Here is a 10,903-nt window from a genome sequence, read left to right as displayed (position 1 = left end):
CCTGCTGCAAAGTAATCCAGTTGGCTATTTTTTTAATACTTAATTGCCACATCATCATCCAGATGAACTATTTACAAGGAAATGGATATATCCTAATTTTCCACATGCAGAAGCCCCACTAATTCTCCAAACATGGTACCCTTTTACCTGTCCCTTAGCAACTGTTATTTTTGCATACATGTCTGAATTAATTACTCAAATCTTCTTTTTTATTACTCTAAGAGGCAGATTATGCATACACATACATACACACTTATATTTATTTACATACACCCCTATATACCTGCATATACCTATGTAGGTATATAGGGGTGATGAGTCAGTTTCATACCTGACTCATCATCAACTCTTCAGTGAAGTCAGAGTGTTTTTGAAGGCACTCAGCATGTGTCAGGAACAGTTTACTACCTTGCTTCTTTAAGCCTCACAGCAAAAAAAGAATGCAAAGAGTCCAGCATAAAATACACAAATATTAGAAAGCAAGCCCTATTTCCAGGGTAGTTTCTAGCCCTTCCACATCACCGCTCTGATGATGGAAGGGTTCTAAAAAAAGTAACCGGATCCCCTCAGCTAGATTTCTCCAGGGAATCTAGCACAGCATTAATATGGCACTCCCTCCAGCATGAACCATTGCAGGGATGGACAGGATGTGATGTGTCATCCTCTCGGTATTCTAGGATGAGCAGCCTATGGGTTGTGTAGGAGAGACAGAATAGGATTACGGACTTCTGAGTAGAGCCATGAACAAGGGTCAGCTCCAACTGGGAATGAGAGATCTGGAGCTAAAATTGTAGCTTCATTTTGTTCACATTGTCAGAATATTTTGGCATCTACAAGGCAATCACCTCCCCCTTTACCTTCAGGATCCCTGTATGGACTCTGCTCACACCAAGCTCTGAGAGCAGCAGTGTAGATTGCTTCTAATGTATTTTTGCAGATGGCCACATTTCCTCTTCCACAGTTAGTATGGGGCTAGCATGGCTCACTAAGCAGTAGATATATTGTTTCTGGATGACTCCCTTAACTGGTGGATGCCAGCCTTTGCAGACATAAATAAAGCTTTCATTTGAAATGATTTTTACTCTTATAAAACATAAGAGGAAGCTTAATTGGGTCCCTAGCAGTGTGCAGACAGCAACTAGGGAGTTATACAAACTATAAATTTTGTACATTGAGTAAGACATATAAAATGTATACATCTCCCTATTAGGCCTCTGGCAGCTTCTCCAATATATGACGGGATGGGCAATAATGTTGGTAAATAGTATTTTACCTAAGCAACCTACTGGCTGTTTGCTCAGAAAGGCTTAAACTAGGCTATTGTTATAAGCAGGATGTTTGGGTTTGTAGTTGAATCAAATTTAAAAGGTTCAGGATACAATTTAGTGGCTCCAAAAGTTCCCAAGTAGGCCTTGAGGTCAGTCCAAAATGATGGAAATCTCATAAGATTTAGAATATATTTGGACCACAATATCAGGACTATTTGGATCTTCTCTGTAACAAGGGGTTATTGCATTCAGACCTGAACGGTTACCTCCCACTTAAGATGTCATATGTTGTTTCATGTTTGACCTCTCTGAAAAATCCTTTAGCAAGCGGTCATCAGGCTTTATTGCCAAATGAATAATAAAGTTGCATGCCCTTGAGTCCTGCGTGTTGGAAGGACTCTCATTCATAGCATGTTCCTTATGAACTATTACTGACCCTGGGGAGGAGTAAACAAAATGGGAATCAATGATGTCAGGAAGACAAAGGTGAAAAAGAATATGGTTCATTAACTAGAGAGGCTCTGTTGCTAACGTATAAGCTATGGCTGCACATAAAATATTGCACTTCACATTAAGCATTCAGATTAAAGGAATAAACCTGGGCATCTACAACTGCCACAAGTGAGTCCATAAAAACAAAGATGACCCTGTTCAAATGCTTTAACGTCACCCAACTGGCTACTTGTTCTAATCCATGCCCTCTTTCCCCGGAGAAACACCTACTGATCTTGACCCATACAAACATACAGTATGCCTTGAGGAACTTTACAAGACAGAGGAGGGTGGGACAAAGGAAGTAGTCTCATGCCCTTTATACCAAAGGTAAATGGTGAACAGAGGTGAAAACTCCTTGTTCTGCAAAGATATTTAGTTACCTAATAACTGTTCATTATAGTTCCTTGAAAGCACTGAATACCATTTGGAGATCTAAGCCAAAGACATTAAAACCCAGCTGCAGAAAGGGACTTGGACATCACCAAATGGAGCGTTCCATGTCTGACTTGTGGAGATCTCTCCCTCACAGTGGAATCCAGAACCCCGAAACAGATGTCTAGGCTTCCCATGAGCAGAAAAGGGGTGAGATGAAGTCAAGCAGAAGGTAGACCAGACTAGCACCTTTGGGCATCTCTACATGTGCTATGCGACGGAGTGGGGCACTTTAATTAGAGTGGCTCTGAGAGCCGCTGTAATGAAAGCACCCGCAGCCTCGTGTATATTCAGCGTCTCATGCTTCAAAGTGGCAGCATGGATGCTTTAAAGCTCGTTCAACAAGCTTTAGTTAAAGCGCCCCACCACCATTTTGAAGTACAGCGATGCTGAATGCACGATCCAGAAGCTGCTGGTGCATGTTCATTAGACCACTCCAGCAGACTTAATTAATTGAATCTCCTCCAATGCATGCTAATTAGCACGCATCAGAGCAGAGGTCTGTCACATGTATAAGTGTCCTTGGAGACTAACAATGTTCCACCTTCCCCTGACTTCTGCATATATAGTAATATGGAGAGAGTTCATCACCTCAAAAAAGAACAGACAAAACTTCAAAGCACTGAAGAGGACACGGTCTACACTAGTTAGTGAGAGGAAATTCTTATCCCACATCTTAGACCTGACCTCCCTGCACCATAAGCACCTTCCTTAAGGCAGCTCCCTCTACTCTGGATTCACAGTCCATAAGCCATTCCAGAGGGACGGTCTCAACACACCCCATCTGAAAAATAGCTGGAGGAAGAGGCGAGTTTAGTGATCCCTTTTATACCACAGTATACCGATGAGCCAGAACATGGCAGGCCAAGGTTCGATCTCTTCTGCTACCTGAGAAGATCCAAACCCATATCCTAGATGAGTGCATGAACCATTAGGCAGATGCTGGGATGGAGTGACTCTCCCTTCTGCTGACAAGCTGCATTGGGCATAAGTGAATTAGAGATTCAGTGGGCTGGAAAAAGGGAGAAAGAGTATGATTGATTGGACTGGATTGAACTGGAAAGAGGAGTCATGAATTCCAGTCCCTGCACCCCAAAGTACTTCCATATTTCAGTCAATGATTACACCAGCATATCTGTGGCAGCATCAAGCTCATCAGAGACTAACTATCCACTTAAGTTTCTCCCACATTGATCTCCATGGTGCCATAGCTACACTGCATTGTGAAATGTAGTAGAAGCACTGTTAGGCGATTAAAAACTAGCTTGGGTATTTCTACGTAGCATACAGATGCCCTAAAGCATAGGGCATTCCTGTCTCAAAGGAAATTAGTAAAGTTTTGAGCAACTTAAAAAAAAGTGTATAAAAGTTACATTTCATTGTTTAGTTCAGTAGGAGCTATAAAATGCCAGTGTTGCAAGAGTATCTGAGAAAGGATTGGCACATAGTAATTTTAAACCAAAAGGAGTGTGTTAAAGATCTAGCAGTCTTAGGCTTCATCCTATTCCTTGTTAGACTCCAAGGCTTCAAATGAGTTAAATCTGGATTTATAACAGTCACAGTGTAATTAAGAGCAGCATATATGCTTCTGAACTCTAGCCATGGCTTGGTGTCTTACCCATAAGGTGCACTAATAACATATTCTGTTTCTTAAAAGCACATACAAATTTAGCAGATGCAGCTCAGTGCTTTGTAGAAAGGCTACAACTCATATAATCCTATTAAAACTCAACCTTCAGGTACATTCTGTCAAAAACCATCATTTTAAGTACAATTTATAAAGTATGTGAATGTGTTGCAGCTTCATTTTCTCCAAGAACCTGATTAGCTGGTATTCCCGGCCAGTTTGTGCATGCCATTATATAATAGTTCAAATAACACTAGAGCTCTTTCCAAGGACACTCAGTTTTCCAGTCTTATAAAGAAATTCTTATCATCTACATATCATGGGAAGTGTCTTCCTATTAGGCCCCCTTAGTAACTTAGGAAACACTGGGCTTTTTGTTAAAATAGGTTGATAAAAACATTAATTGCTGCACTTCAACTTGAGGATCCCAACCTGTAGCCCATATCACTGGTAGGAACAACTTGTCAGTATATCTGTCAAATATACTTCACAGTTAGACAAACAGAAAGCTAACCATGGCTTGCTTAATCAAAAAATAAATGGTTTTCCCTTTGTGTTGATAAGAGCTATTAAAATAGGCTACAGGAAAGGAATGAAAAATGCCAAGGGCAATGATTACTGTTGTAATTTATGTTTGGAACTAAGGTATTGCGCAAAGAAAGGGAAGAGGAAAGGGATCTCGGAGTCATAGTGGACTCCAAGATGAACATGAGTCATCAGTGTGATGAAATCATCAGCAAAGCTAACTGCACTTTATAATGCATTAGCAGATGCATGACAAATAGATCCAAGGAGGTGATACTTCCCCTCTATGCAGACTGGTTTAAAAATGGCAGAGCCCGATCTAAGATTTCTCCACCAGTACCAAAGGGGAGATGTGTATTCTGCTACCAATCTGCTAGCATAATACACCAATCTGCTAGCATAATTGGTGGCTCACTACCAATCTAAACTACACCACTTATAAAATACCAAGCATCTTAGAGCGATTCCACCTCTGGTTTTTTGAATGTCTGTAGCTAGCCTTAATATCACTTGCAGATGAACATAGAAAGCCAAATCCTGCATCCTTTCTTATTTCAATACAGGGGGCGAAACTTCCATTGAAAACAAAACGTGGCTAATTTCACACGAGGGGTTGGAGAATTTGGTCCCAAGTGCTTTGCCTGAACAAGTATGAGCAAAGAATGCAAGGATTCCCCCGACCCCCACCACCCCCACCCGCATCCCATGGTTATAAATGTATTACATGTCTAAAAAGTAATGGTGGTTGTTAAAGGGAAAAAATGAGCAAAACTGTTAGTTTTCAGAAGGTTCAAAAATAAACTCCTTTGAAATCTGGCAGATTTAAATATACGTATGTATAAGTCATAGTTTTGAAAGCTACACTGATACCAGGAAAAAGAGCATTAATAAGAAATAGATTTGATATTTTAAGAGTGAAAATGTTTTGCCAAGATTTAGTTTGCTCTTTCATTGAAATGTTATTCATTTTCTTTACCTCTATTTAAAATCATTCTGCCGGAGCATTCTCATGCTTCAGACCTACTTAAAATGCTCAGCAAATCTATTTCCCACCAATGTTTCTGCCAATCCCTGCTGGATACTATTTCCAAAAGTCCTCTATCCACTCCTCCTCCTCAAGTAGTACACTACAAGTTTTGTTTCCTCCTGGTTTATAAGCTTTCATAAGCCTTGAGTTTAAAATAAAGCCAAAGAAACTCAGTTCTATAGATCAATGTGTTTTTCTGACAACCTAAATCCTATCTCTGGGATGTTCTCATTGTTTTTCTTTCCCCCCCTTGGATTCTGAAGCTCTGGAAAAGAGCTTAAACCAATAGTCCATCTACCTCAGTTTATCAACCCTGTAACCTACTCCTGCCCATCATTATCTCTAGGTCTTAGCTATTTCCTCCTGTCTTCAGAAGCACCAGAAACTGCAGGATGACTTGCAATTAGCACTTGCAATCAGATATCTGATGGCAGAGTAGGATTTTTTTTTTTTTTTTTTGCAGATAAAACTAGCTTCCTAATTACAAATAGAAGTTAAACTGTGTATATATTCCACTTTCCTGCTGCCCTCCATAACCACTTATGAGGAGAAAAGCTCTATCCATTTTCTCCTTCTCCTACACTGAATGCCCACACTCAGGTCTTGGGCATCATGGCAGCCACACTGCCATGCTCAGGCTCTTCCAACACGAAGAGCCTGACTGTGGCACCTGAACGTGTGCTTAGGGTTGGGTGTGCATAGTGAGTGTGCACGACGTTTCCTTGGGGTGATGCCAGACTCGGCAGAAAGCCAGTACAGAAACAGCCTTCACATTCATTTTTAGCATTTATCACACATTGTGCAAAAGACTTACTATAGCTTTCAAGTTACTGTATGCTTTAAGGGAGAGCAATGGTAAAACCAAATTCTTAATAAATACGTTATGATCTTATAAATAATCTTGGTATCAGACTTCTTCAATTTGAGTCGCTCCCTACACTTTGGGCATAATTAGTTACAAAAAACAGAAAAGAGATGGCTCCACTGCTAAATGAATCAAGAGGTCACTAACTACATAGAGATGTTATATGTTACCAGAATTGCAAATAAGATTTACAGGGAATAACAGATGGATACTTGCAGGAGAGCTGAATGTTGGCTTAAACTGCAGCTCTCCCTAACTTCCGAGTGCTTGACATTGCAAACTTACTTGTGCTCTTTTAATAAATCTTTTTGGTGTGCAATTATATTCAAACTGGCCCTAGCTATCTCTGCTTTCATCTCCTTTTGTTTCTCCTAATTGGGTTAGTTATGGCTGTATGTCAAAATCAGCTGAAACAGTGTATGTATATTCCAATAATGTGTACATGCACATTATTCCACATACTGACTTGGAACTGAAGGCTGAGATTTCAAAACTGCTTGTGCAACTTGGATGCTTAATTTGCATTCATTTCAAATGTGTTTAGCCTCTGTTTAGCTTTCCAAGTCTCACGCTAAACTCTTCAGCTCTGTTACACAAAGGCACCTTCGTACTGTCACTTGCTACTTCCAATGAAGTTATCAGAGAAAAAAATGTTGTCTTATTATTGCCCTATTAAAAATCAGTGGAGTTACTCTCATAAGCAAGTTAAGCAAGCCTTGGCCAAGGAGTTGCTTGTTCAGTCCAAATTAAGTGACACTGTTGAAATTTATATTGAAATTGATACAAATTTTTTTTTTATGAAGGGTATAAAGAAAAACAGTATAAAATTTAAAACTCCAGGGAATTCTCTTAAGTGTTGAGAGATATTGATTTAAGATGACAATAGAGATAGTAGATCACAGACATACCCAACAACTGAGCCAAATACTCTTTCTGATCTATTTTACTAGAGGAGCCTGGAAGGCATGTGAAAAGAATTTCAAGTATATGTATCATTAAAAGTATTATGCTAGCAGATGGCTCCTGTTCAAAAGTTGGCTGTGACTCTCAAAACTGCAAACATACAAGAAGTCAGGCCATTACATCCTTGTTATAGCCCAAGTTTAAATTAGCATTTATTGCACGCATTTGCTCTAATGTCCATATTAAAGGTAAAAAAAAAAAAAAAAAAATGTTGCTTTATCCACTGTACTCGTGGCCTATTTGTGTCAAAGTCTACAACTTCTTGAGCTGAGTTATGAAAGTCATGTCAAAGTTATTCCCTGCATAATTATCACTCTTTAGAAAGTACTTATTAGAATTGTCTTAGAAAGATGCAATACAGATAAAATGGCTGTAATTCATGGACCAGACAAAATATTCAAAACAATTAGAAATGAAAGCAACACTTCCTTGCTCTCTTATTTTTGTATAAACGGAAAACTATGGAGCTCTGCTCCACACAAGAGTGGACAGCAGTGGTAACATTGAATTAAATCCATCAAAAAAAGGAATGTGTTGTGAAAAATTGGATGGTTCCTGGTGAGATCCCAGTGGGCATGTGTGTATTTATAAAAACATGACATATTATGCTGACACACCTGATGGCATATTTCTCAAAACTAAATTATTCTCTCACCTCAGAATGCTTCTTTTCCAGCCACAATGTAAGTCATAAGCACAACCAGATGGAGAAGATCACATTCCTGAAGTTTGGGTTGTTTCTTTTCTAAAAACAACAGCAATATTTCATTTTTATATACCATTTTCTGCTCTGACTCTTCAATAAAGACAGTGTCCAGTTTCTTGGGACTGGAACCCCAGAGGCTGATCCTCATGTTCAAAGACATGAATAAAACTGGTCCTGGTCCTAGAGGAAACATCTTTCTCCCCTCAACCTCCTCCCCAAGGATACATCTATCTGGCTGAAACAATGAAACTGAGAAGTAGGGATAGGCTTTATATAACAGCATGAAGTCACCCTTTTCTTCCATCCTTTTTCTTGCCCTTCATTTCATCCTGGCTAGAAGTAAAAGAAGTCACCAGATTCTGTAGGGTTTTCATTGAATGATATTCATTGAAGGAAACAGGCATTTCTGAATGGCTTTAGTCTAGATAAGAAGCCTGATCCTACTGTTTGAAGTCGAAGGGAATCTTGCTGTTGACTTCAATGGGAACCGAATTGGGCCACAAAGCTATCAGAAGTATAGCAAAAATAACATAATTACATGTATTCAACTGAGCACAATTTCACAAGTATCCAATTACTGCTTAAAACAATGTTCAACATGCATGGCAATGTGCCATTGAATGCATCTGCCATTAGAAGCATAACAGTGGTTCGGTTTCTTATTTCCTTTCTATATTATTGTTTTCAGCTATGCCAGAGGAAAACTGGCATAACAATTATTTGGAGTGCAATGCTATATTACCTTGTCAGTTTTAAACATCAATCCACAAGACAACCAGCCATCAACATTTACTAACGATCTCACAGGGAAAACAAAAAAAATCAATGTAAAAAGCAAAGTTTAGGGGGGAAAAAAACACCAAAACTAAAGAACACGAACATCAGAATTAATCGCTGGCCTATACATGGGCAAAATATAAAGTACTCTGAGACCTATCGAACTCCTTTCCTTTCCAAATATTGTCCTTCCCTGATTTCATTCTCCCGAAATAGCACTTCTGCCACTGAAATATAAAATTATGCTTAAATACACCCCAGGATAAAAAAAAGTTAATCAGCAGCATAAGAAACGATTAGCATATGATGAGATATATTCAGAATATTCTGTAACCACATAGTGCTTTGCAATGGGTAATATTAAAAACTCACTATTAGTCACTTGCTAGTGATTGCAATATTGCAATTCTAAGTACAGGCAAATTCTTCAATACAGGAACAAGTCCAAACACTTGCACTAATGTAGGTCACTTGCTAATGCTGCCTATTACACATGTATCCTGGGACCCAGGATATCAAAACTATACACTAAAAGCAAACTTGTACATTTTCATTTAAAAATACATATTTCAATGTGATATATTTCATTCTTTTGCAAAAATGCTCTGAAGTCTACAGATAAAAGTGTTATGTATGAGTTAGGTATTATTATTATTATAAATAAATCACAAAACTTTTAGTTCAGAATTTCCTTCAATTTTTTTCCCATTTCTCACGTGTATTTTGACAGAAGCTGGGAGTTTAAAATGTTTGTGACACTTTTAAATAAATCAAAAGAAAATATGTTTTCAGTTATACAGCAGGGAAGCAGGTGTTTATCTTTTGGTCTCTTCTGCTTAGGTCATTGGTACCTCAGCTGGAAACGGATTCAAATAGCAGTGTTTTTCAGACTGAAAAAACTAATACAGAAAGGTGAATTGTATCACCTGGGGAGACTATTCTGGTTTCTACCCTTTCGATTTTGGGAAGCATACCCAGAAATAAAATGTTGTGAAATGGACCAAAGAAAATTGAAGATGGTAAGAAGAAAATAAAAGAAGTCTTATAGACTTCTTTCACCTATAGGACTATGGAACAATCTCGAAAGAAGAAGTTGCAGATGCAGCAATACTTACTTCATTTAAAACAAGACTGGACAAAACACTCATGAATTATGGAGATGCTATTAGGGATGCCACACAGTTAAGGGCTGCCCTGAGAGCTGCTGCTTTTATGGGAAGTTAAATCTTCTTTCTGAAGAAAAATCATGTGCTTTTACACCAAACCTATATCACTTTATCTTAGGGCTTGTCTTAAACTAAACAGCCTAAAACACAAAAGTCTTGTGTGACCAGCATTGTGCCTTTGGACACAACGGCTGACGGGGTCAACTGAGGTTATGGAAGGAAAGATTATGTGTAATCAGGTGTCCTGAATGAACCTGGAACCGCAGGAGGACCTATTCAAAGGGACTAATCTAAACTGGCCAACATAGTGACGCCTGAATCACCTGCATACACAAACTGGAAGATCAAAAACAAACATGATCAAATGGGGCTAACTAATGACATGAATACATGCGAGTGTGAAGTGCAGACTACGGAGCACCTGCTTGTTTGCCGACTCCTTGATGAGACCGGTACGAAGAAAGACCTCGCTGTAGCAACAGAAAGAGCCATTGCTTGTGATTGATTCTGGAAAAAACATCTCATTTGTGCCAAGGACACATGAAGATGAAATAGTAGTAGTAGCATTGGTCTTCATAGGGTAGTTATTGCACAGTAAGCTAGAGTATTTACAATGTACTAGCTTGTTTGCACCAATTCAAATGTGCATCTCAAGTCAAAGTTACATCACGTATACTACAAAGTATGTCTGCACCGGGATCTAGCACAGACCGTCTACCGCACTGCAAATTACCGCGTAAGTTTACTGTTCTCATTTACTGTCGCCTTCCCATTAAAAGACAAAAGCAAGAGAAAAATGCAGAATTTCCCTTCTGCTGGAAATCACAAAATTGCCAACGTTAATTTTGTTCTGGATCAAATTGGAACAATGCTGAAATCTCCTACAGAAAGAATTGTTTTTTTTAAACCAAGTTTTTGGTCAATCCGAAACAATTTGTTTCAATAAAATGATGCTTTCTAACAAGTAGAAAATTCTTAACCAGCTCTATTAGTGAAAGATTTTGGGGGGAGCCTTAAGATTCAGTCCATTCAGCCTTTGGCAGATGGGAAAT

At 38.8% G+C, this 10,903-nt stretch overlaps 1 long non-coding RNA gene across 1 annotated transcript in view; it reads right to left on the bottom strand.

Moving 5' to 3' along the window:
• LOC112550443 overlaps nucleotides 1-7,931 on the bottom strand; it is a 44,058-nt gene extending 36,127 nt beyond the window's left edge. The window contains exon 1 of the long non-coding RNA XR_003094296.1: nucleotides 7,858-7,931. This is a non-coding gene — a long non-coding RNA (uncharacterized LOC112550443). The remainder of the gene's footprint in view (nucleotides 1-7,857) is intronic.
• Between the last annotated feature and the right edge of the window lie 2,972 nt (nucleotides 7,932-10,903).

The sequence above is a fragment of the Alligator sinensis genome, unplaced genomic scaffold, assembly GCF_000455745.1.
Source record: "Alligator sinensis unplaced genomic scaffold, ASM45574v1 scaffold207_1, whole genome shotgun sequence".
In the NCBI taxonomy this organism is placed as follows: domain Eukaryota; kingdom Metazoa; phylum Chordata; order Crocodylia; family Alligatoridae; genus Alligator; species Alligator sinensis.
Note: the sequence above shows the minus strand (reverse complement) of the source record. Positions and strands in the feature narration are given on the sequence as shown.